General features: G+C 52.3%; 1 non-coding gene across 1 annotated transcript in view; it reads right to left on the bottom strand.

Moving 5' to 3' along the window:
* The window catches only part of LOC140897909 (uncharacterized), an 80243-nt gene that overhangs the window by 15122 nt on the left and 38562 nt on the right, over window positions 1–26559 (bottom strand). Inside the window, exons 4-7 of the transcript XR_013634536.1 lie at window positions 13420–13546; window positions 9641–10864; window positions 3377–3432; window positions 2841–2927 (exon numbers count right to left, since the gene is read on the bottom strand). This is a non-coding gene — a transcript (uncharacterized LOC140897909). The remainder of the gene's footprint in view (window positions 1–2840; window positions 2928–3376; window positions 3433–9640; window positions 10865–13419; window positions 13547–26559) is intronic.

Genomic DNA, 26559 nt, shown 5'->3' with positions numbered 1-26559 from the left:
CTCCTGTTCTTTGTCTGTCATGACCCCAAAATCCTTTGTGGAGTCACTGCTTTCCAGGATACGGTCCCATATTCTGAAGGTTTGGCCTGCATTCGTTAGGCCTGATTTTCCAAAGTAGGTGGCGAAAAATGCAGCACTTAAGAGGCCCCAGTCATACATCAGGATGCCACAAACACATAAGAGCAGCCATACTGTGTCAGACCAATGGTCCATCTAGCCCAGGGTCCTGTCTTCTGACAGAGGCCAGTGCCAGGTGCCCCAGATGGAACGAACTGAACAGGGAATCATCAAGTGAGCCATCCCCTGTTGCTCATTCCCAGCTTCTGGCAAACGGAGGCTAGGGACACCATTCCTGCCCAGCCTGGCTAATAGCCATTGATGGACCTATTCTCCATGAATTTATCTAGTTCTTTTTTGAACCCTTTTATGGTCTTGGCCTTCACAACATCCTCTAGCAAGGAGTTCCACAGGTTGACTGTGCATTGTGTGAAGAAGTACTTCCTTTTATTGATTTTAAACCTGATGCCTATTAATTTCATTGGGTGACCCCTAGTTCTTGTGTTACGAGAAGTAGTAAACAACACTTCCTTATCTATTTTCTCTACACCAGTCATGATTTTATCGACCTCAATCATATCCTCCCTTAGCCGTCTCTTTTTCAAGCTGAAAAGGCCCAGTCTTATTAATCTCTCCTCATACGGAAGCCATTCCATACCCCTAATAATTTTTGTTGCCCTTTTCTGAACCTTTTCCAATTCCAATATCTCTTTTTTGAGATGGGGCTTTCTGAAAATCTAAGTACACTATATCCATTAGATCCCCTTGGTCCACATGCTTGTTGACCCCCTCAAAGAATTCTAGTAGATTGCTGAGGCATGATTTCCCTTTACTAAAACCATGTTGACTCTCTCTACAAATTATGTTCATCTATATGTCTGACCATATTGCTCTTTATTATAATTTCAACCAGTTTGCCCGGTACTGAAGTCAGGCTTACAGGCCTGTAATTGCCAGGATCACCTCTGGAACCCTTTTTACAATTGGCATCACATTAGCTATCCTCCAGTCATCTGGGTACAGAAGCTGATTTAAACGATAGTTTACAGACTACAGTTAGTTCTGCAATTTCACATTTGAGTTCCTTCAGAACTCTTGGGGGAATTCCATCTGGTCCCGGTGACTTATTGCTGTTTTATCTATCAATTTGTTCCAAAACCTCCTCTTATGACACCTCAGACTGGGACAGTGCCTCAGATCTGGTGGAGGGATAGCTCAGTGGTTTGAGCTCTGGCCTGCTAAACCAGGTTTGTGAGTTTAATCCTTGAGGGGACCATTTAGGGATCTGGGGCAAAAATTGGGGATTGATCCTGCTTTGAGCAGGGGGTTGGACTAGATGACCTCCTGAGGTCCCTTCCAACCCTGAGATTCTATGATCTGTCACCTAAAAAGAATGGCTCAGGTTTGGGAATCTCCCTCACATCCTCAGCCATGAAGACCCATGCAAAGAATTCTTTTAGTTTCTCCGCAATGGCCTTATCGTCTTTGAGTGCTCCTTTAGCACCTCGATCGTCCAGTGGCCCCACTGGTGGTTTAGCAGGCTTCCTGCTTCTGATGTACTTAAAATTTTTTTTGCTACTACTTTTGAAGTCTTTGACTAACTGTTCCCCAAATTCTTTTTTGGCCTTCCTAATTGCATTTTTACACTTCATTTGCCAGAGTTTATGCTCCTTTCTATTTTCCTCACAAGGATTTAACTTCCATTTTTTAAAGGATGCCTTTTTGCCACTCACTGCTTCTTTTGCTTTGTTGTTTAGCCAGGGTGGCTCTTTTCTGGTTCCCTTACTACGTTTTTTAATTTGGGGTATACATTTAAGTTGTGCCTCTATTATGGCATCTTTAAAAAGTTTCCAGGCAGCTTGCAGAGATTTCACATTTGGGGCTGGGCCCCTTAATTTCTGATTCACTAACCTCCTCGTTTTTGTGTTGTTCTCCTTTCTGAAATTAAACGCTACCCTGGAATGGAAATACAATATTTATATTGCAATAGATTTATTATATAATTATATGGTAACAATGAGAAGGGGGTAATTTTTCAGTGATAGTGACTGGGTATTTTTTATGTCTCATTTTCAGTGATAGTGACTGGGTATTTTTTATGTCTCATTTTGTAAGCAAGTGTTTTTTTAAGTGAGGTGAAGCTTGGGGGTACGCCAGACAAATCAGCCTCCTGAAAGGGGGACAGTAGCTTGGAAAGGTTGCGAGCCACTGGACTAGATGACCATCTAAGCCTCCTATGATATGCGGAGCCGGAAGTAACCCAGAGCCAGCTTGTACCTACTGTTGCTAAAAATAGGCACTGTATGTTTCCACAACGTTTTCAAGCCAAGCTCCGCACCCATTGTAAACCGGTGTGGCTCCAACGGGGCCCGATCCCCGGCTGGCGTCAATCAGCTGTAACCGCACCGGAATCAATGAGTCCAGATTCCATCTGGAGTGAATCGGCCATAGCTCCCCTCTGCCCTGCTGGGAGCGACTCCGGTTTGCGCGAGCGGAGGGTGCAGCTGCAGGGCGGGGGAGAAGGGGGGTGCAATGCACACGCGCGCACACACACGCTTTGCACAGGTTCCCAAGGGGCGCCTGGCAATGTGAACATCCACGCCTAGCAAACAAAAGTGCCACTGGCAGGGGGAAAAAAAGCAGGAAGGCGCAGGCATGAACCAACCCCGCTGAGCTGATTTTTCAACCTCAAATCCCCAGCCAACGGCTCGGGGGCGGGATAACCAGAGTCTGCAGGGGGAGGGTGTAACCTTGGTGGGGTGCAAAGGGCAGGTCTCTCTTACCTTTGCTCCAAGGGGTGTCCTCACTGGGGAGCAGCGGGGAGCGTCCGGGGGTGTCCCCCCCCTTCCTTGCGTGGAAGTTCTGCTTCCCTAGGCGGGGGTGTCCCGGGCAGGTTGGGGTTTGCAAATTGCGGGGGGGGGGGAGCAGAGGGGGTGCGACTCCTGGATATTCACCTCGCCCGGCTGCAGCCAGAGTTCGGGGGGGGGGCTCCCGGTGCAGCAGGCTGGAGGGGTGGGGGGGAGGCTGGCTCTTGCAAGGGACAACGCGGAGCTCCCTCCCGGAGCAACAAAGAGTTACTATGTAGCGCGATTCACTTCCTGCTCCTGCGGTGGCTGGCGTGACCCCCAGCGCCCGTCAGGGTCCTAGCGACAAACCGATTGCCTTGCAAGCCAGCCTGCCCCGAGCCTCCCCGAGCCTCCCCCCCCCGCCTCTGCCTCTGCCTCTGCCTCTGCCCCTGCCCCTGCCCCTGCCCCTGCCGCTGCCGCTGCAGGGGACCCCGGCCCCGGGGGCCCGTGGAGCTGCCGTTAAGGAGCCGGGCCCGGTGCAGCTGTTGCAAGCTGCTGCCGGCCGGCGTGGCCGGGCCTGACCTGGCTCCTGCAAAAAGGGAGGAGCTTTGGTGACCAAAATTGCTTGAGCCCGGGCTTCTCTTTCATTACAAATCAAGCCCTGTCCTTGACCTCTGCAGAGGCTGCTCCCCCTCTCTCGGGAGGGCGAATACCAGTAAAGGGGGCAGATCGGAGGGGAGGGACGTGGGCAAAATCTGGGCAGGGGCTAAACTGACAGCACAGGAAGGACAGACAGCTAGGCAGGGGGGATGAGAGGGGCCTAGGGGCAAAATCAGAGGCAGGGGGTAGGGGTCAGGGTTGAGGCGCTGGCAGGCAGTGGCAGAGAGGGGGAAAAGCCCAGGATGGGGCAGGGCAGAGGGGGAAGAGTTACCCCCAAATGGGGCAAGCCAGGCAAAGAGGGTACGGGGAGCATGTTCTCCGGGCCTGCTTCCCAAGGCTGTTTTCTTGGAGGCACAGGACATCCCATTGTCTAGACTGGCAGCTCTTCCCTGCCGGACACGGTGCATTGCGCTGCTAAAGGAGGCTCGATTCAGTGATATAGTTTACCAGACAATAATAGTAATAAAGGTCACGTGTTTTTAGCATTTAAAAGAATCCATCACCAGTTTGCATTTCTGGGGGAAGCCTAGGCCAGTGGTTCTCAAACTAGGGCCACCGCTTGCTCAGGGAAAGCCCCTGGCGGGCCGGGCCGGTTTGTTTACCTGCCGCATCCGCAGGTTCGGCCGATCGCGGCTCCCACTGGCCACGGTTCTCGGCTCCAGGCCAACGGGGGCTGCAGGAAGGGCGACCAGCACATCCCTCGGCCCGCGCCGCTTCCCGCAGCCCCCATTGGCCTGGAGCAGCGAACCGCGGTCAGTGGGAGCCGCGATTGGCCAAACCAGCAGACGCGGCAGGTAAACAAACTGCCCCGGCCTGCCAGGGGCTTTCCCTGCACAAGCAGCGGCCCTAGTTTGAGAACCACTGGCCTAAGGTGACCAGATGTCCCGATTTTATAGGGACAGTCCCGAGATTTGGGGCTTTGTCTTTTATAGGCGCCTATTACACCCCTTGCCCTGTTCCGATTTTTTACACGTGCTCTCTGGTCACCCTAGTAAAGCCCCATAGCAACTCGCACATTTGTCTTTGCTGTTGTTCTGATTTCCTTGGCTGGATGGCCTTTTCCCGGGAACCCACTGCAAATGGAGTTTCGCTCCTTTCAATTATTTACTTTTTAAAATGCTCTTTTTGGCCACTATCACTGTGTTTTTCACACATCGAGAAGTTGAATCCCTACTTGAAGTGCAAAAGTTAACAGCCTCTGAAGTTGCCGGTGTGTCATAAGAATGGCCACACTGGGTCAGACCAAAGGTCCATCTAGCCCAGTGTCCTGTGTCTGACAGTGGCCAGTGCCAGGTGCCCCAGAGGGAATGAACAGAACAGGGAATCATCAAGAGATCCTTTCCCTGTTGCTCATTCCCAGCTTCTAGCAATCAGAGGGTAGGAATACCACCTTTCTAAGGGGGGTTTCAATTCTGATAGGCAGCTCCTTCATGTCTCTCATGACATGTATGTACAGCATCGAGCACAACAGGGCACTGGTCTTGGGCGGGACCTGGAGGTGTGGCTGTAAGACAAATAATCATGTTCTTAAATGAAATGTGACACGTATTCGTGGGTGGCAGGTATCACAGGCCAGGGGATGCAAAGACTCCCCAAACAGCCAGCCGTGGCCCTGCCCATGCTCTGCCCCATGGCCCCCTCCTGGGTTCCCTGCTCTCCCCCCATGGAGCCAGCCAGCCAGCAGGCTGGGACTCAGGGCAGCTGGGGCAGGGCTCCTCTGGCCACGGTGGAGGGTCTGGGGCCCTGGCGGGGAAGGGTGGTGGAAGGGGTGGGGCCTCAGGCAGAAGGGGCAGGGCTGGGGCTAGCCTCCCGGAACAAGTGGTTCACGCACCACCCGTGCCTGTATTTCATAGGCCGTAAAGGAACGGGGAACAAATTGTGGCATGAGGATCAGGCCTAATAAAGTGTACACGCACACACCATCTTAGGACACACACACAGGCACCAGCTCAGGTGGGAAAAGCACACCTCAGAGAGGCTTCCTTGACAGCCTCTGAACCTATTCAAGGCCATTTCTACTCATAATTCCAGACTAAGGACACGGGGAGTTTGAGAAACTAAAATTCTACTTTATAATTTCAAAGCAAGAAATAAAAAGCCCCCCCCCACTGCCCCTCCACCCAACGCCCAGCTCAGCATGGTGCATTTCAACCCCAGCCCAGTGCCGCTTCCAGCTCCTGCAGGCCTCAGCAACGGAGCCAACATTTTACAGTGGGCAGAAAAGTGCAGCGGCTCCGGGAGAGACGCTGGGATCTAGTCACAAATGCTCCGAGAACAGGAAACCCAGGGAATGTGGTTTCACGGGAGCCAAAGAACGGGGTAAACTGACAGCAGTGTCGGCATCTCCAGTCCCAGCCGAGGCTTTTATCTCCCTGGGGATGCACCTGGTGGGTGGGGCAGAGACAGTCTCCCCCCTAGACGGGAAGAGGTGATCAGGTGGGCTGTCAGGTTGCTTGTCTCTCTCTGGCCTCAGAGATGGAGGCAGACCTGTCTTCAAGGCTAGTCAGACCTACTGACATCCCCTGCTTCCTTCTTAGCTCCGCACAGCCTCGTCCTCTGAGGAATTAGATGCCCCCTCATCACTCAACTTGAAGCATCATTCGTTGCCCTGTAGGATTCAGGGATGGCTTCACCCGCTGCTCAGATGGCATTTCCTGTCTCTCTCTGGCCTAAGTGCAGTGAGTTAACAGTTCTCAGACTCAGCGGTCTGGCTCTCCAGAGGAAACCTTACCGTTCCCCCTGTCTTCCGCCTCCCACCCTCTCCCACCCTGACTGGATCCCATGTCACTGCAAGGATCCATCCATAGCTTCCTTCTCCATATCACTTGCTGTCTCTTGAACTGTGACCCTCACAATCACCCATCAGTGTGTATGTCGATACTTATTTATAATGTTCATTGTTCAAACAACATTAAAGTCACCTGGCGAAGGGTGGGGAAACAGTAAAAAACAAATAACAAAGGACTATTCTGGAAAATACTCAGTTGTCAGAGGCAGGTATCCAATAAATCCGCTGTACATCCCACCAAGCCAAACTAATATCCAAGTATGTGATCCAAACGTCTTCAGGAAAGAGAGAAACCCAAAAGTACAAGAGCTGAAAATCCAATTTCAAGTTCACATCCGTTGAAATCCAGGAATATGTTGCCTCTGACTCAAATTCAGGAGACCAGATTTGCCCGTGTTCCTTTTTAAACTGGCTACACCTACTTCACTTTGTGCCTCATTAGTTGTATTATTTACAAAATTTTAGCACCATCATAATGAAAGGAAAACAAACAAAAAATCCCCCAAACTTGCAAATAATCCCCCAAATAATCTGAATTTTGCAAGGAAAAAAGCCCAGAAGCAGAAGCCACTTTGCCAACAGATGGAAACCGGGATTTCAATTCAGAAGGATCACACCATGTCTGGGATTCAATTGCATTCTTCTTCCAGGTCTGTGACACTTTCCTCTCCAGCCCTCACGAGTCTGATTTAGGATCAAAGGAATCAAAGTGCATGGAGAGCCGACACTTTGGGAGGTGGAAGGGTGGAATGTGGGGAGGATAAACAATCAGTGAGCTAATGGGGGGTAGGGGGTGGGGGATCAACATGGTGATGGAGGGAATTTCTCTGACTCATCCCATCACCCTCCAGTAACCCACAGGCTGAGTCAATGCATTTTTCTGTCCCGGCTCCAGCTATTTTAGCATCTATTCAATTCTGCTTCATAAAATACAAAAGGTAGAAATATAAATGTTCCTCAGTACAAGCCAGAGCAAGGTGAGACTTGCTTGGAATGACAAAATCTGTCCCACCAAGGGGGAACTTGGTGCCTGTAACCACCACGTCTCTAAAGGAGTTGCTGCTATAAATGAGATCATAGAATCATAGAAGATCAGGGTTGGAAGAGACCTCAGGAGGTCATCTAGTCCAACCCCCTGCTCAAAGCAGGACCAACACCAACTAAAATCATCCCAGCCAGGGCTTTGTCAAGCCAGGCCTTTAAAACCTCTAAGGATGGAGATTCCACCACCTCCCTAGGTAACCCACTCCAGTGCTTCACCACCCTCCTAGTGAACTAGTGTTTTCTAATATCCAACCTACACCTCCCCCACTGAAACTTAAGACCATTGCTCCTTATTCTGTCATCTGCCACCACTGAGAACAGCTGAGCTCCATCCTCTTTGGAACCCCCCTTCAGGTAGTTGAAGGCTGCTATCAAATCACCCCTTACTCTTCTCTTCTGCAGACTAAATAAGCCCAGTTCCCTCAGCCTCTCCTCATACGTCACGTGCCCCAGCCCCCTAACCATTTTCATTGCCCTCCACTGGACACTCTCCAATTTGTCCACATTTCTTTCTGTATTGGGGGTCCAAAACTGGATGCAATACTCCAGATGTGGCCTCACCAGTGCCGAATAGAGGGGAATAATCACTTCCCTCGATCTGCTGGCAACGCTCCTACTAATGCAGCCCAATATGCCAGTAGCCTTCTTGGCAACAAGGGCACACTGCTGACTCATATCCAGCTTCTCCTCCACTGTAGTCCTCAGATGCTCAGAGTCGGTCAGGAACACTGGCTGACGTCTGACCCAGATCAGACGGAAACATGCTAGCTAACCCCAGCTGAACCCAGACCATATTTCCTAGCCTCAGAGGCTGATGCTGCCAGGGTTGAGGTGTGATTCCTATGCCTCTAGCCTTTTCTAGGCCTCTTTCAAGGGCTGTATGGAAATCAGTCCCTGTCAATGACTAAACGTGGAGGGGGCAGATCAAAGGGGCAGAAGGGGTGAACAACAGGGAGCAGAATCTCTCTAAGCCCAAACCTTCCCTCCCCTCTTACTCCATTATCCCCAAATACTAGCTAGTGCCAGCCGAGAGCCCCATCTGGTTCTCATCTACACAAGCACCAAACCTTCAGTCTCCCAGTTTCTGGGTCCCCTAATATTTCATTCCCCAGAACACAAAGCCCTGGGGGACTGGTAGAGGGGAGTGGACACATTGTCAGCTGTCAGGGACACGTCCCTTGCAGGGAACAGCTCCAGGTAGTGGAGTGGGAATGGGTGGCAAGGGATGGATCACTTGATGAGTACCCGTGCTGTTCATTCCCTCGGGGGCACCTGGCATTGGCCACTGTCGGAAGACAGGATACTGGGCTGGATGGATCTTTGGTCTGACCCAGTCTGGCTGTTCTTATATAGGCAAGTGGGGGAGCCCATCCCAGGGGATGATGGAAGATGGGGGGTGGGGACAGGTGTGTAGAGTGAAGGTGGGGCCTGGCCCAAGTCCTTCTCCTCATCTCCATGGCAGGGGGATCCCGTCTGGGAAGGGAAGGGAGAGGGGGGAACTTCAGCCAGGCAGGGGGAGTGTCTGGAGGAGTTTCTCTCTCTCCCTTCCCCCATCTGTGGCCCATCAGCTCAGCAGCCAGGGCTGCAGCAGGGAGGAGGGGCTGATGGGGGCTTCTCCTCCTCTGCCTGAGGTTTGCTTAGACCTGGCAAAGCCAGAAGGTCACCGATCAGCTCAGGTTTGGCCGCTGCTGTGTCCTCACCCCAGCGATGGGCAGCTGGATGCTTGGGAGCCAAATGCCACAGACACATGTGGGAATTAGGACACTGGTTTGGCACTGGTAGAATCCCCACTGTGTGGAATCTCTGAAGCCTGATATCAGTTAAAGTCTATGCTACAAAGTTTGCTGGCATAGCTATGAACGTAAGAACATACTGCGTCAGACCAAAGGTCCATCTAGCCCAGTATCCTGTCTTCCGATAGTGGCCAGTGCCAGGTGCCCCAGAGGGAATGAACGGAACAGGTAATCGTCAAGTGATCTATCCCCTGTCGCCCATTCCCAGCTTCTGGCAAACAGAGGCTAGGGACAGCATCTCTGCCCATCCTGGCTAATAGCCACTGATGGACCTATGTTGGCGAGGAGTGTGAAAAAAATCATACACCCCCTAGACAACATAGCTATCCCGGAAAAAATCCCAGTGTAGACGCAGCTAGTGCTTCTGTGGGCTTAGCAAATGTCCTTCCAGGAGGTAATTTAGCCATTTCAGCAGATCGCCTTCTGTTGTCTTAAGCTGTGTCTCCACTAAGAGACTTTGCCAGCAGAGATATATCCAGCCAAGGCTTTGCAGTGTAGACAAGCCCGTTAACTCTGTTTGAAGGATTTTCCATGCTAAGGACATTTAAGAGGCATCTTCCCTGTATGGATTTGCCGATGGCTGGCACAGTCAGATAGTTATAGCTGCTCTAGACAGCAAGTGTGAAAGATCGGGACAAAGGTGGGGGGTTAATAGGCGCCTATAAAATTGGGACATCTGGTCACCCTAAGCTGCTCCCACATTCAAGGTTTCTGGGCCATGTGAAGTCTCTGATGCGTAGTAAGGTTTGAGCTCTGATTGAAACGTTTCCCACAGTCGAGGCATTTATAGGGTTTTTCCCCAGTGTGGGTTCTTCTGTGCCTAATAAGGGTTGAGTTCTGATGGAAGCTTTTCCCACATTCAAGGCATTTATAGGGTCTCTCCCCCGTGTGGATTCTCCGGTGCGAAATAAGGGTGGAGCTGTCGCTGAAACTTTTCCCACAGTCCAAGCATTTGTACGGTTTCTCTCCCGTATGGAATATCTGATGTTTAATAAGCTGTGAGCTCCAGTCAAAACTTTCCCCGCAGTCTAAGCATTTATAGGGTCTCTCTCTCGTGTGGATTCTCTGATGCGAAATGAGGTTTGAGCGGCAAATGAAACTTTTCCCACAGTCCATGCATGTGTAGGGCCTCTCTCCCGTGTGCAGTCTCTGGTGAGTAATAAGATCTGAGCTCTGATTGAAGTTTTCCCCACAGTCGGGGCATTTGTAGGGTCGGTCTCCCGTGTGGAGTCTTTGATGCGTAATAAGGTTGGAGCTCTGATTGAAGCTTTTCCCACACTCAATACACTTATAGGGTCTCTCTCCCGTGTGGATTCTACGATGAGAAATAAGATTGGAAGTTTGACTGAAGCTCTTCCCACACTCTGTGCATTTATAGGGTTTCTCTCCCGTGTGGGTTCTCCGATGAGAAATCAGGTTTGAGCTCCGATTGAAGGTTTTCCCGCACTCAGTGCATGTGTTTTTTCTCTCTTCTGCATGGATTCTCTTCTGGGCTGAGGTTTCCTTGAGGCTTTTACAGCCTTCCTCACAATTAAGGGTCTTACCCACTCTTTTCCTCGGTTGGTTGCCCAGCCGCTTCTTTGACTTGTGCTGTTTCCCCCAGATTTTTCCCTGCTCGCAACTCTGGGGAAAATTCCCCTTGGATCTTTCCGACAAGGTCCCCTGAGATGCCACTTGCTCAGGACCTTCCCGCTGTAGATTCTCCTCCTTTTTGTCATTCTCCATCCCATCACCTGCTGAAATAAAGAGAAAGAATTCAGACATGCATCATTCCCCATGCTTGGGTGAAAGAAAAGAACAAGGAAAAGTGAAGAGGGGAAACACAACACAATAAGTGTTGGGGAAAATTGAGAAAGGTATAATTTACTGAACCATCTGTAATTGTTCCTTCTCTGAAGTGGGCGCCAGGAGCGCCGTGATCCATTACAACTGGGTTACATCTCCACATCATCCAAGCATAGAGGGGATGATGTGTGTGAAAGACAGAGAGAAAGTAGTAGTAGAAGAAGAAGAGCCACCACTCTTGAAAGATGAAGAAGAATAACCCTGTTGTGGTCGATCACAGAGTAGGGGGGTGAGGTCCTACATCTATCAGCCAGGGTGGGTGGGTGGGAAGCCATACGTGACATCCACCATGATGATACAACTGATTAGGTCACACTGATGACTGCCTAGGAAGGAATACTATGGAAAGGGATCTGGGGGTCAGAGGATCACAAGCTAAATATGAGTTAACAGTGTAACCCTGTTGCAAAAACACAAACATCGTTCTGGGATGTATTAGCAGGCGTGCTGTAAGCAAGACACGAGAAGTCATTCTTCCGCTCTACTCCATGCTGATACAGCCTCAACTGGAGTACTGTGTCCAGTTCTGGGTACCACATTTCAGGAAAGATGTGGACAAATTGGTGAAAGTCCAGAGAAAAGCAACAAAAATGATGAAAGGTCTAGAAAACATGACCTAGGAGGGAAGATTGAAAAAAAATGGGTTTGTTTAGTCTGGAGAAGAGCAGACTGAGAGGGGACATGTTACCAGTTTTCAAGTGCATAAAAGGTTGTTACAAGGAGGAGGGAGAAACATTGTTCTCCTTAAACTCTGAGGATAGGACGAGGAGCAATGGGCTTAAATTGCAACAAGGGCGGTTTAGGTTGGACATTAGGGAAAACTTCCTGTCAGGGCGGTTAAGCACTGGAATAAAATTGCCTAGGGAGGTTGTGGAATCTCCATCATGGGAGATTTTTAAGAGCAGGTTGGACAAACCCCTGCCAGGGATGGTCCAGAAAATACTTAGTCCTGCCTTGAGCGCAGGTCCCTTCCCGTCCTATGACCCCTCCTGGCCACAGCCCTGACGTGGGTGAGATGAGGCAGAACTGGGAAGGTTCATTCACAACATGTTTGTGGGAGTCTCCGCTTTTTGCCTCACACTCTGATGCCTTCTCTGTCAGTTTGATTGACTCCCCAGCTGTTCAGGCACCTCCCGTAATTCCCCCCCTTTCCTCAAAGCCCTGGAGATCCGGGACCCACGGCTCTATCCCTTGTTCCAGCCGGGTGATCAGGCCAGGTTGGGGGAAGGGGAATCCTGCTCGGGGCGGCGGATGAAATCAGACCAGATCAGGCATTGGGAGAGTGTTTGTCACAAAGAAGATTCCTTGATCTCAACCTGGCCCCGCGCTGGGCTCGGGGGACATGGAATCTGAACGGATGGGACCATGGTTAGGAGCAGCGCAAGGTTCCTAAAAGTGGGGGGCACCAATGCCTGACCCATGGCCCCACCCCTGAGCTGTTCCTTCCCCCTGAGGCCCCGTCCCTTCCCCTGAGACCCTGCCCCACCCCACCCCTTCTCTCCAAGTCCTCCCCCTCGCACCACCCATTCCCCCGAGTCCCTGCCCTCGCATTGCCTGCTTCTGCCTGAGCCCCCTGCCTCTTCCCCCAAGACCCCACCTCCTGCTTGCTCCTCTTCACCCCCTCCCTCCCATCGCTTGCCCTTATGGCCGGTAAAAAGAGGGAGGGCATAGCCCCCTGGCCACCTCTGTTCTGGCACCCCTGATCGTGGTCACTGAGCCCCCTTGGGATGGGAAGGGGGGAGATGTGCCTTTGACAGATTTGGAGCCACTCTGTAGTAAATTATGAATATTATATGTTCTCTTTTTCTGACAGATGTAAGGGTGGTGGCTGCAAGACTACAAGGGGTTAATTCAAGAAAGGCTTGGCTGGAGGTACACAGGAAGACAGTGACTTCAGATAACCACCCTTTGCACTCAAGATACACTTGTGCTGGAGGCTAAGGAGTGATCACTTAGGCACCCATAGGTGCTGACTTTTGGTTTTCCCAGGGCATGCCCCGCCTTGAAGCCCCGAGCCTACTCTGCCCCCCTCCCTGAGGCCCCACCCTCACTCTGCCCCTCCCCTGACACCCTCCCCTCGCTCGCCTCGGGCCTATTTCTAAACCCCAAGAGCCCAGAGCCCTGCCCAGGGATGGAGCTAATCCCGGGAAGGGAGGAGAAGTGGGATTCTGTGTGTGAATGAGAATTGAGACAGGCAGGTCAGGACCGTTCTTCTGACACCTTGAGGTCTGGAGGGGACGGGGATAATGAGCATCATAATGGGTTTCGGACTCCTCCATCCTGTGGGAAGGGGTGTGGAGATCTGAGTCTCTCACCCTGGATCTGAGGATTATCAGGCCCATGCCCCTGAAATTGAAGTGACCAGGGCAGACCCTGAGAAGAAGCTGAAATGGCCACATCCCAACTCCCTCAGCTTCCAATAACTGAGGCGACAAGAACCCCTTACCCGGCAAGGTCACCGTCTCGTAGTTCTCCTGCATGACGTCCCTGTAGAGGGCTCTCTGAGCGGGGTCCAGCAGAGCCCCCTGACCCTGGGTGAAATAAATAGCCACCTCCTCGAAGGTCACCGGCCCCTGAAACAGCAAGAGACCCCCACTCAGCCCCTGCTGCCCCAGCCACAATCCCATTAGTTGCAGGGGTGGGGGACCAATAAAACGGAAGCTCTGGGGGGCAGAGGTGAAAGTAAGCCGGTATGCCACGGTACGGTGTACTGGCAAGAGACGGTGCACCGTACTGGGGCAGCCCGGCTTCCCCAGGGGGCAATTTAAAGGGCCTGGGGCTCCGGCTGCTATTTAAAGGGTCTGGGGCTCCCCTGCTTCTACCGCCTGGGCCCTTTAAATAGCCCTTGGAGCCCCATCGCCACTACTCCAGGGCTCCGGCGGCTATTTAAAGGACTGCGGCGGTAGAAGCAGGGGAGCTGCGGGCCCTTTAAATATCCCCCGGAGCCCTGGGGCAGCAAAGGCTCCAGGGGCTATTTAAAGGGCCATGGCTCCAGCTGCCTCTGCCGCCCCGGTCCTTGAAATAGCCGCTGGAGCCCCGCCGCTTCCCCAGGGCTATTTAAAGGGCTATTTAATAGGGCGGCTATTTAAAGGGCTAGGGCAGTAGAAGAAGGGAGCCCCGGGCCCTTTAAATAGCCCCCGGAGCCCCGGGCTGCTGCTGCTACCCCAGTGGGGGGGGGCACTTACCTTACAGGGTGGGCTGGGGTTGGCTCTGACCCCCTCAACCCCGCCCCTTCCGCCCTAGGCCCCGCTTCTTCCGGGGGCCAGAGTTGGCCCCAGAGTACCGGTAAGTCACTCGACTTCCTTTCACCCCTGCTGGGGGGTCACAGAGGAGCAGAATCCCACCCCCACCCTGCTCAGAGCAGCCAGGAGGCTTCAGGGTGGGGAGAAAGAGAGAGCTCCTTGTCCCTCCCAGCCGATGGCGGAGGGCCGGGGCCCTCCCGTTTATCACACACCTGCTAGCCACAGGCTGATACAGGAAGTGGAGCCTGCAGAGAACTGGAAATACCATTCATATCATATTTCCTCTCAGACATGAGCATCTCCACTTCCTCTTATTTATCACCTCGGCTCCTCGCATTAGACTATAGAAAATATTGTTTTAAAAGTGTTACTTATATGACTCTTTGCGCTTGGATTTGCCGTACCTGTGATGACTTGAGGCTGGTTTACAAGCTTGGGTATTGGTACCATGATTGCCCTGTTATCCCCCTCCCCCCAACTGGTTAGTTTAAAACCCTCCTGGTTATTCTAGCAGCTTACCTGTCACCCGGGACTTCGGTGATCCTACCACTGAAAGAGAGGCTGTCAGAAGCATACGGCCTCCTCTCTCCATAGCCCGTGCTGTGACAGCTAGTGAGGATGCATGGGCGTGAGTTGGTATCATATAGCCTCTATATAAATCCATGGCACGCCCACGTCTTGAATACTGCGGGCAGATGGGGTCACCCCATCTCAAAAAAGAGATATTGGAACTGGAAAAGTTTCAGAAAAGGGCAACAATACCAATCAGGGGTATGGAACGGCTTCCGTATGAGGAGAGATTAATAGGACTGGGACTTCTCAGCTTGGAAAAGAGACAACTAAGGGGCAATATGATAGAGGTCTATAAAATCATGACAGGTGTGGAGAAAGTAAATAAGGAAGCGTTATTTACTCCTTCACATAACACAAGAATGAGGGGTCACCCAATGAAATGATAGGCAGCAGGTTTAAAACAAACAAAAGGAAGTATTTCTTCACACAACGCACGGTCAACCCATGGAACTCCTTGCCAGAGGATGTTGTGAAGGCCAAGACTATAACAGGGTTCAAAAAAGAACTAGATAAGTTCATGGAGGTTAGGTCCATCAATGGCTATTAGCCAGAAGCTGAGAATGGGAGACAGGGCATGGATCACTTGATGATTACCTTTTCTGTTCATTCCCGTAGGGCACCTGCCATTGGCCATTGTCGGAAGACAGGATCCTGGGCTAGATAGATCATTGGTCTGACCCAGTATGGACATTCTTATGTTCCCCCTCTCCCCTTGCATTGTTACCACCTGGGGATGGGGAAGGGATTCGCATCCTTCTTGAAATAGGACACACAATGCAGTGACTTGTGGAGGGAAGCCAGATAAGCATCAATGAACTATCAGAAACTAAAACCACTGGGGGATAATTAGTGCAAATCCCTAGGCTGGTAAATGAGTCTGTAAAAATACCACCCTTTCTTGTGAAAATTGCATACCCGAGGTTAAAGAAGCCTAGCAAGCAAAGAATTGAGACTGTAAAAAGGGGGAAGGGTTGGAAGGACTTTGAAACCAGCCAGGGTCTCCATGTGGAAGGTGGGTGAGGGCTGATAAGACAGGCCTGCGGGTCAGCTGTTTGTTACAGTGATGGGGAGTTCAGTTTAGGACCTGCTTTCTGCTTAAAGGTGGAACTCTTCTAATCACTCTAAAATCTGCATGGGTATTGGGATTGTCTTGAACTTTGCTGTGCGGCATGGAAACATGGAGGCGGCTTAGTGACCGACATTTAAGGTTGTTTGGTTATGTGGTTCCTGAGATACACCTCCCCCACCCCACCAATAAAGCTTCTCTTAAAGTTCAGGGATTCTGAGAACATTTTTTTTGCACAGCCTAGGGATCAAACCAGGGCGCTGCTTTGGCACAAAAGTCTCAATCCCTTGAGAGATACTTCAGCAAGCGCACGACACCCACTACCCCTTTGGGTCAGCAAAATTGAAACTTGTATTCACTGAAGCATTTAGCTGTCTAGTAGGCACCTACACGCTGGCTTGTGCCAGGTCCTTCAGAACAGTCGTAACCGTCACGGGGATGTGTCACTTGGGGGTGACCGGAGACTTATATTGTCAGGTGCAGCCAGCTCCTTATTGGATTATTGAATTAATAAACAATTAAGTAATTAGTAACTTCAATCTGTATCACATTCAGTCATGTTAATTTGATCAAATTTCTAAAAAAAAAAAAAAAAAGATCTGACACTGACATATTTTTAATTTTTTTTTTTTGGCCTTTGTAGACGGAATTGGGAGCCATGAATAAGGAGCTGGCAATAAGAAGCCAATTTCAGCCTCCTAACAGTTGGACCAATCAAAGACCTACCCCAGCGGCTTTTAACCTTTCCAGGCAACTGTGCCCCTTTCAGGAGGTGATTCGTCTGGTGTAACCCCCAAGCTTCACCTCACTTAAAAACGGCCTGCTCACAAAATCAGACAGGAAAATACAAAAGTGTCACAGCCCCTGAACAGTTGCTTCCTTTCTCACTGTTACCATATAATGGTAAAATAAATCCACTGGAGTAGAAATATTGGACTTCCATTTCAGTGTATAGTCTGTAGAGCAGGATAAACAAGTCATGGTTTGTATGGGATTTTAGTTTGTGCTGACTTCACTTTGTGCGATTTTTATGGAGCCTGTTGTAAACCTAGACAAACATCTAGATGAGTTTGACGTCCCTCCTGGAAGGCGTCTGGGTACCCCCAGGGGTACGTGTACCCCCATTTGTGAACCACTGGCCTAGCCCATGTGTTTGAAACCCTCTGGGCTCCGTGATTCAGCTTCTATCAGCTTTCCCAGATGTGCCTGTGGACATGGGGGCTAATTCCATTGTTTCAGCCACTCGATTACAGTGCCTTCGTCAGCGTTATTCTGAACGGAAGGCAGGGGCCAGGCCTGCCCCATAACAAGGTTTAGCCCAACCCATAACAGCATTTACACCCTAATCAACTCAAAGTCACCTCTCGATCTTCTTTTCGAGAAGCTAACAGGTTGAGCTCTGTAAGGGCAGGTCTACACTGGGAACGCTGCATAGACACCATACGCAGCAGTTTAAGGAAGATGCTCTAAGTGAGGGGCGGGCAAACTTTTTGGCCCAAGGGCCACATCTGGGTACGGAAATTGTATGGCGGGCCATGAATGCTCACGAAATTGGGGGTTGGGGTATGAGAGGGGGTGAGGGCTCAGGCTGGGGGTGCGGGCTCTGGGGTGGGGACAGAAATGGGGAGTTCAGGGTGCGGGAAGGAGCGCCGGCTGGGGCAGAGGGTTGGGGTGCGGGGGGCAGAAGGGTCTGGATGGGGATGCAAGCTCTGGGGATGAGGGGCTGGGGGTGCAGGAGGGTGCTCCAAGCTGGGACTTGAGGGCGAGAGGGGGATCAGGGATGGGGCTGGGGTTTGGGCCACGGGAGGAGGTCAGGGGTGCAGGTTCCGGGTGGTGCTTGCCTCAAGAAGCTCCAGGAAGCAGCGGCATGTCCCCTCTCCAGCACCTACGCGGAAGCGCGGCAAGGCGGCTCGGCGTGCTGACCCGTCCACCAGCACTGCCCCTGCAGCTCCCATTGGTTGCAGTTCCTAGCCAATGGGAGCTGTGGGTGCGGCGCTTGGGGCGGGGCCAGCGTGCAGAACCCCCTGGCTTCCCCTACGTGTAGGAGCTGGAGGAGGGACATGCTGCTGTTTCCGGGAGCTTTGCGGAGCCACAACACGCGTGGAGCAGGGCAAGCCCCCGACCCCACTGCCCAGCTGGAGCGGGGCAAGACCCAGACCCCGCTCCCCGATGGGAGCTCGAGGGCTGGATTAAAACATCTGAAGGGTTGGATGTGGCCCCCAGGCCGTAGTTTGCCCACCCCTGCTCTAAGTGGACAGAAGAAATATCTCCCTTCACCTTAGTTAATCCACTTCTGCAAAAGGGGGAAACCAAGAAGCTCTCCCACCGACATAGTGCTGTATTCATGGGGGTTAGGTCGTTATAACCACTTTGATTGGGGGGATGGATTTTTCAGCCTCTGAGTGATTTAGTTAAAAACATAAGAACGGCCATATGGTCAGACCAATGGTCTATCTAGCCCAGTATCCTGTCTTCCGACAGTGGCTAGTGCCAGGTGCCCCAGACAGAATGAACAGAACAGGGACTCATCAACTGATCCATCCCCTGTCGCTCATTCCAAGCTTCTGGCAAACAGAGGCTAGGGACACCATTCCTGCCCATCCTGGCTAATAGCCATTGATGGACCCATTCTCCATGAACTTATGTAGTTTTTTTTTAACCCTGTTGTAGTCTAGGCCTTCACAACATCCTCTGGCAAGGAGTTCCACAGGTTGACTGTGCATTATACTTACAGAAGTCTGTAGTGTAGACCAGACCTAAGACTCTTGCTATAAAGCACCTTCTCCAGCCCCTGAATCTTTTCTGCACACCTTTCCAATTTTGCCAACACCCTTTTTAATATGTGGACACCAGAACGGCAGGCAGTATTCCAGTACCAGTCTCACCAATGTTGCAGAAATGTAAAATCACTTTCCTATTCCTACTCACTGCTATTTAAACATGGTGCAAAATCCTGAAGCCAGGGTGGGTAGGTAATATCTGTTATTGGATAAACTTATATTGGTGAAAGAGACAGAGCTCTTCGTCAGCTCAGGCCCAGACTTAAGTTGAAGTGCTCTGTGTAAGCTTGAAAGCTTGTCTCTGTCGCCAACAGAAGTTGGCCCAAGGACAGGTATCCTCACCCACCTGGACTTATTGAGCTAGGGGACTATACAAACACAGAACAGACCTCTGCCCTTTGTGCCTTTGAAAATCAGCCCCTAAAATCCTAGTGTAGACAAGGCCTTTAAAAATATAATGACAGAATAAAATAACAAAACAAAATCTTGAGCTAGCAGGCTTTGTCCCTTTGTAGTTTGCTTATAGAAAGAAAAAGATCGTGGAGTCATTGTGGATAGTCCCCTGAAAACATCCACTCCGTGTGCAGCGGCAGTCAAAAAAGCCAACGGAATGTTGGGAATCATTTAGAAAGGGATGGATAATAGGACAGAAAATATCAGATTGCCTCTGTAGAAACCCATGGTACGCCCACACCCTGAATACTGCGGGCAGATGTGGTTGCCCCATCTCAAAAAAGATATACTGGAATTGGAAAAGGTTCAGCAAAGGGCAACAAAAATGATTAGGGGGATGGAACAGCTTCTGTATGAGGAGAGATTAATAAAACGGGGACTTTTCAGCTTAGAAAAGAGATGGGGGGGTAGGATAGAGGTGTATAAAGTCATGAGTGGATGGAAAAGTAAATAAGGAAGGGTTATTTACTCCTTCTCATACCACAAGAACTAGGGGTCACCAAATGAAATGAAATGAATAGGCAGCAGGTTTAAAACAAACAAATGTATATATTTCTACACACAACACACAGTCAACCAAACTCTTTGCCAGAGGATGTTGCAAAGGCCAAAAGACTAACAGGGTTCATAAATCAGAGGGGTAGCCATGTTAGTTTGTACCCACAAAAACAACGAGGAGTCCAGTGGCGCCTTAAAGACTAAGATTTATTTGGGCATAAGCTTTCGTGGGTAAAAAACCCACTTCTTCAGATGCAGGGTTCATAAAAGTAGTGGAGGATAGGTCCATCAATGGCTATTAGCCAGGATGGGCAGGGATGCAAAACCAAAATCGTATTCCACTTGGTTGGGCATTAGCTGACTCTGGAGGAGACTAAAGCAGCTTTGTACAAATTGTTACTCTAATAAACACTGATCATACAGTGGGTTTCTTTTCCCAAGACAGATCCCCAGCTGCTCTCAGTTGGCGGCAGCTCCATTGACTTCTCCAGAGCGATGGAAATTCACACCAGCACATGGAGTTTGCAAGGCACACGCACTTTGCACCCCTACACTGCACCGGGATGTGAAAATTCACTTGTGAAAAATACACACCCCTGGCCTAACCCTCTCCCCCCCCCCCCGCACATAGAGGCGTAGTGGATGGGAAGATTTCTTTTACCTTGGCTCCAAGACTTACTTGGGCAGAGGCGCTCAGGTGGGATCCTGCCCGGTCTGGAGGCCCAGCTCTGCGTGGGGTGGGGGAAAGGGGGTTTGGGACTCACCCAGACAGCAACAACAAAGAGTTACTGTAGCCACCAACCGGGGAGTGCAAGTCACATCACTTCCTGCTGCCGGGCCAGCGTGACCCCAGCCCTGCTCCCGTCTGGGTCCTAGCGATAAACTGCATGGCACCGCAGCCCAGAGGCGCTGGAAGGAGGGGGGCTGCCGCACCCCCCGGCTTGAAGTGGTTTCCATCATATGCAGGGTTTGCAGTTTGGTTCAATGGCTCTCAGCCCTCCACCCCCACACACACTGTACAAATTATTCCAACCCCCCAGCTGCAGCTCCCCCACCCAGCCCCAAGCCCCCCTGCCTTTTCGGGGATGCGCACCCCTGGACACGGGCAACCTCTCCCAGCCCTCCATGGACCTTAATCCAGGACTCAGAGTCTGGGGGTGATTCGCAGGATTCCGCCCCGGTCCCCCGGGGGGGTCCTGCTTTGGGGGCCAGTGTTAGGGTGACCAGACAGCAAATGTGAAAAATCGGGATGGGGGTGGGGGGTAATAGGAGCCTATATAAGAAAAAGCCCCAAATTTCGGGACTGTCCCTATAAAATCAGGACATCTGGTCACCCTAGTGTGCAGAACGGGGCTCATCCAGAGGGCTCTGGTTTTTGCACAGAGAGGGAAGCTTGCTCCCTCTGTGTCTTGTTTATCTTCCTGGGTCAGATGCCACCTCCCCGACCATTGTGAGCCGGGAGCCTGGACTGAGCAGCTGCTGCCCCCCCCAGTGGGGTCTGTGGAGGGAGAGACCCACATTAACCCCCCTCTGTGCCCAGCCCAGGGGTGACTGGAACCAGCCCCCGGGCTCTGCCAACACCCGCCCCTGAGCCGGAGCCAGCAGGTGATGGGGAGAGACTTGGGGAAAGGGCTGGGGGTAGGGATAAAATGCTATCTGGTGGGGGGAGGGATAGCTCAGTGGTTTGAGCACTGGCCTGCTAAACCCAGGGTTGTGAGTTCAATCCTTGAGGGGGCCATTTAGGGATCTGGGGCAACTACGGGGGATTAGTCCTGCTTTGAGCAGGAGGTTGGACTAGATGACCTCCTGAGGTCCCTTCCAACCCTAATAGTCTATGAATTTGCTACCAGTAGCAATTACTCATCTTAAACTGCTACTGGACCCAATCGGCTACTGGTGTGGGGTAGCCAATTGTAAGCAGCAGCAGTTTCTGATGCAGGAGGTTGTGCTTATTTGCTGACTTGTCCTAATTTGCTCAAACTTGACAGTGGCGTGGGACGCAAGCAGAAAGTCTTCAGCTTCCAAACGACCCTGCCTGGTGCACGTGTGTACTGATGAAGTGGGCTGTAGCTCACGAAAGTTTATGCTCAAATAAATTGGCTAGTCTCTAAGGTGCCACAAGTCCGCCTTTTCTTTTCGCGACTACAGACGAACACGGCTGCTCCTCTGAAACCTCTTAACAGAGTGAGGTCATTTAAAGATCATTTCTTTCGCAGCTTCGCTTCCTGCGCGGACAAAAGACAGTGAGGGCAATACTAGAAACACCGATGTCATTGCTAAAACGATGCGCCATTACTCATGCAGACTGCATTTTGAACCCGTGTTTTAAAAATATAAATTAAATAGCACACTGGTGTGCAGCTGCACAATAGCAAAGCGAAATGGTGACGTGCTAAGAGTAATTCAGGGAATCCAGCTGCAGACAAGACAAACTGGTGAACTGCTAGACTTTAGGTGGTCAGACACGCTGGTGAGGGATTCTTTGTTTCTATGGGGCGTATGTAAAATATTTCACTGATTCAGGTCTCCTGCGGCACCTCACTGGGAGGGAGAGGAGCTGCGGTGACTCCTCATCGGGGTGCCTTGCGCCTTTCAGAGCCCAGCCCTGGGAAGCCCCTGCTGTCTGTGGGAGAGGAAATAAAAAAGGCCCTCTGCCTTCTGCCCCCAGCCCCCGCACTGTTTTTGCAAACACGGGTGTCTCAGTCCCACCGGGGTAACTCTTACCTCCTCTGCCCCTGCCTGTGCAGGGGTTTTATCCTATGTCATCCCCTGGCAGCGTCTCACCCCTGGGCTTAGCCCTGTCTCCTTTCCCCCCTCCCTCCATCCCTGATTTTGCCCTTCAGCCCCTATCCTAACCCTGACTCCAGCTGCTTGACCCCCCTGCGACCAGTCAATTTCTGTCCCCTGCCCAGAACCTGGCCACCCCCCCGCTCCGATTTGCCCCCTTTTTAACCCCTGTGAAAAGCAATCAGCAGACTCTTATGGCTAATAAGGGCAGGGTGAAGGGCAGTGGCTTCAGCAGATGTTACTGAGCATGCTCAGTTTGTGTGAGCATGCTCAGTGTGCCCCAAGTAGCAAATTAAGACAGAGAGCAGTTTTTCACATTACATAGAGCAGGACAGTGACTCTGCACAGAGAGTCCCTGCTCACCCCCTTCTCTGCTCCCCCTGTGTCCCCAAGTCCCAGAGCTTCTGCTTGTACTGAGATGCACTGACCCATGGGAAGAGGACAGACATGCCCCTGGGACAAACAGCCACCAGGCAGAGGGGGAGGGAAGAAGCCGGAGACAGCAGACTAAAATAGAGAGCTGAGATGAAAGGGGCAGAAGGAGACATAAGTAGGGTCAGAGGTTCCCAGTTCCTGCTGCAGCATCCCTGGGCAGATTAACTGCCCTGGGAACAAGGTGAGCAGCAGAGACTGGAAAAGCCAGTTCCTGCCTCTGCCAAGTCGGGGCGCTGCACTGCCCTGGGGGGACAATTTCAGGGGGGACAGTGCTGTAGCTCTGTGGGCAGAACCCCGTCATGTAGACACAGCGACAGCGTCCATTGACAGAGGACCATCAACTCCCCAGCCGACAGTAGCGAGGCCAATGGAAGTATTCTCCTGTCCACCTAGCTGAGTCTATGCTGGGGGTTAGGCTGGTGTAATGTCTAGGGGTGTGGATTTTCCACACTGCACTGAGAGATGTAGGTGTCCCCAAACTTTTCAGGGTCATGCCCCCCCAAGCTGGGGCCAGGAGCAGGGCCGAGGCTTGTGGGGGGTGCAGACGGGAAAGGGGGCTGAGGCTGGGGCCGCAGCTGGGGGTGGGTCTCGGGCCAGGGGCAGGGCTGGGAATGGGGCCAAGGTTGGGGGTGGAGCTGGGGGCGGGGCTGGCTGGGTGGTACTCTCTCCCCGCCTCCCCATGGGGGGCCTCAATCGGAGCAGGAATGGGGCTGGGAGCGGACCCGCAGCCAGGCTGCAGTGGAAGCTGGCAGCTGGTCCTGCCATTAGGTACGGAGCCAGGGATGGGGCTAGGCACAGGGCCAGGAGTTGGGGCTACAGTTGCGGGCGGGGCCAGAGCAAAGCTGGGGCGGGGCTGGATGGCACTCTCTCCCCATCCCCAGAAGGCCCCATCATGCCCTCCCTGAACATTCCCCCCCCCACAGTTTGGGGACCTCTGAACTCTGTCAACCTATATTTCAAGTGTAGACCAGTCGGGTTTAAAATGTGGGTTTAGTCCTGGTGGGTCTGTGCTGGAATAAAGCGACTCCAAGTTTTCCAAGCGTGGCCGAGTCTAGAACATTTTTCGGCAGGGAAAGAAACCTGGGGGGAACCTGGCTGCGAGATGGACTCATGCCCCTCCTGAGACCTCCCCCGTTGCCCTGACAGGCTGCTTTATAATGACCACGTTTTGCTCCGGATCGACCCATCTGCTGTGTTCATTTTGAGGGAATAAACGAGCCCAGAGAGTCTTTGCCCAGCCCTGTCTCTGAGCCTTAAACAGTTAAACATGATTTGGGGTCCTGAGTACGGAGACCTGGATTTGCTTCAGCCCATGGCAAGCGGTAGACAATTCAGGCCAGAGTTCTGGGAAATTATTCATTTCCAAGAGAAAAACAAAAGAATCAAAACGTCGTGAAACTGAAATGGAGTGCTTATGCAAAATTATTTTATTCCAACCTTATCGGTGTCCCCGTTCCAGAGAGACGATACCGGTTAGAATCACTGATGTGGTCAAACAGTCCTTCTTGGCGGGGAAGAGTTTGTTCTGTGTTGGACTCGCGTGCTGGGAATGGTGGGAACTTTCCCTGCTTTGACAAAACTGGCAGAGACAAGCGGAGAAGAGAGGGGATAGGAATGGGGGGGCAAGGGGGAGGGGGGGAAGTACAGCTTTTGTTGCTGCTCTCAAGACACAAGTCCAACAACTGAGCTCCCAGTTGGGATAGGCCTGCTAGACCCCATTTAGGACAACGCGTCCTCCCCGGGGACGGGGAAGTAAAATCTTTGTCAAGATCCATTGCAGCTGTGTTCTTTCTCCTCTCCTTCGGAGCACAGAGATGCCTCTCTGTCTGTCGTTAACCTCTCTCTCCAAGGTCATGATGTAGGGTTTGTCTACACTTGAAGTGGCCGTAGACACTACCTACGCTGCTCCCATCGCTGTAGTTAATCCACCTCTGCAACAGGCAGTAGCTAGGTCAATGGAAGAATTCTTCTGTCGGCCTAGTGCTGTCTACACAGGCACTTAGGTTGGCTTAACTACATTGCTCAGGGGTGGATTTCATTACAGGAAATGAGGTGTGAGCTTTGACTGAAGCTTTTCCCACACCCGGTGCGTGTGTTTTTTCTCTCTTCTGTGGGGATTCTCTGCTGAGCTGTGGTTTTCTTGAGGTCCCGACAACCTCCCCCAAATTTAGGGGATTTAATAACTTTCTTCCCTGGCTGCTTCCCCGGCTGCCCCTCTGACCTCTCCAAGAATCTAGGAAATGTTCTCTGTGGAGCTTCCTAAAAAGGCCTCATGTGCTTCCATTTCCTTATGACCTTCCTGCTGTGGATTTTTTCCTGCCTGGTTCTCCCTTAACATCCCATCACCTGCTGGGATAGAGAGAGAATCCAGCCAGGAGTCACCGCTCATGCCGAGGAGAACTGAATAGTAAAGAGGGGCAACACAACCCAATTTTCTTGTGTAGACCAAGCGGTGGTGCCAGCAGGTGGAGGTGGTGAGAGAACCGAATGCCTGAGCTTCTCGGTATACATTTCACCTTGCTCGGTCATGCAGCAGTTATTGGGGTGTGTTTCCCCATCTTGGCTGGGTGTGACCTCCCTTCTGCCCATACCGCGGATAGCCATTCTCCCCCTCATGCTAAAGACTCTCTTTGTGTTCCCCATTCCCCCTGTCCCACTGGGGCAGAGACTCTGTGTCTCCTTTTTCCTTCATCCAGCCATGGCAGGGTCTCCCAGTCCCCTCTCCCCAATAGCAAGGGCTCAGTGTACCCTGAAACCCTCCTCACCCCATACCAGGGGCTCTGTGTGCCCCCCACTCCCTCCTCACCCCCACCAGGGGCTCTGTGTACCACCAATCTGTCCTCACCCCCACCAGGGGCTCTGTGTGCCCCCCACTCCCTCCTCACCCCATACCAGGAGCTCTGTGTGCCCCCCACTCCCTCCTCACCCCCACCAGGGGCTCTGTGTACCACCAATCTGTCCTCACCCCCACCAGGGGCTCTGTGTGCCCCCAATCCCTCCTCACCCACACCAGAGGACACTGTGTGCCCCCAATCCCTCCTCACCCCCACCAGGGGCTCTGTGTGCCCCCAATCCCTCCTCACCCCCACCAGGGGCTCTGTGTGCCCCCCACTCCCTCCTCACCCCCACCAGGGGCTCTGTGTGCCCCCAATCCCTCCTCACCCCCACCAGGGGACACTGTGTACCACCAATCTGTCCTCACCCCCACCAGGGGCTCTGTGTGCCCCCAATCCCTCCTCACCCCACACCAGGGGACACTGTGTGCTCCCCACTCCCTCCTCACCCCATACCAGGGGCTCTGTGTGCCCCCCACTCCCTCCTCACCCCCACCAGGGGCTCTGTGTACCACCAATCTGTCCTCACCCCCACCAGGGGCTCTGTGTGCCCCCAATCCCTCCTCACCCCACACCAGGGGACACTGTGTGCTCCTCACTCCCTCCTCACCCCCACCAGGGGCTCTGTGTGCCCCCAATCCCTCCTCACCCCACACCAGGGGACACTGTGTGCTCCTCACTCCCTCCTCACCCCCACCAGGGGCTCTGTGTACCACCAATCTGTCCTCACCCCCACCAGGGGCTCTGTGTGCCCCCAATCCCTCCTCACCCCACACCAGGGGACACTGTGTGCTCCTCACTCCCTCCTCACCCCCACCAGGGGCTCTGTGTGCCCCCAATCCCTCCTCACCCCACACCAGGGGACACTGTGTGCTCCTCACTCCCTCCTCACCCCCACCAGGGGCTCTGTGTACCACC

This window comes from Lepidochelys kempii, chromosome 14 (assembly GCF_965140285.1).
Source record: "Lepidochelys kempii isolate rLepKem1 chromosome 14, rLepKem1.hap1, whole genome shotgun sequence".
NCBI classification, from domain to species: Eukaryota; Metazoa; Chordata; order Testudines; family Cheloniidae; genus Lepidochelys; species Lepidochelys kempii.
This window is presented reverse-complemented; position numbering and strand designations above follow the sequence as displayed.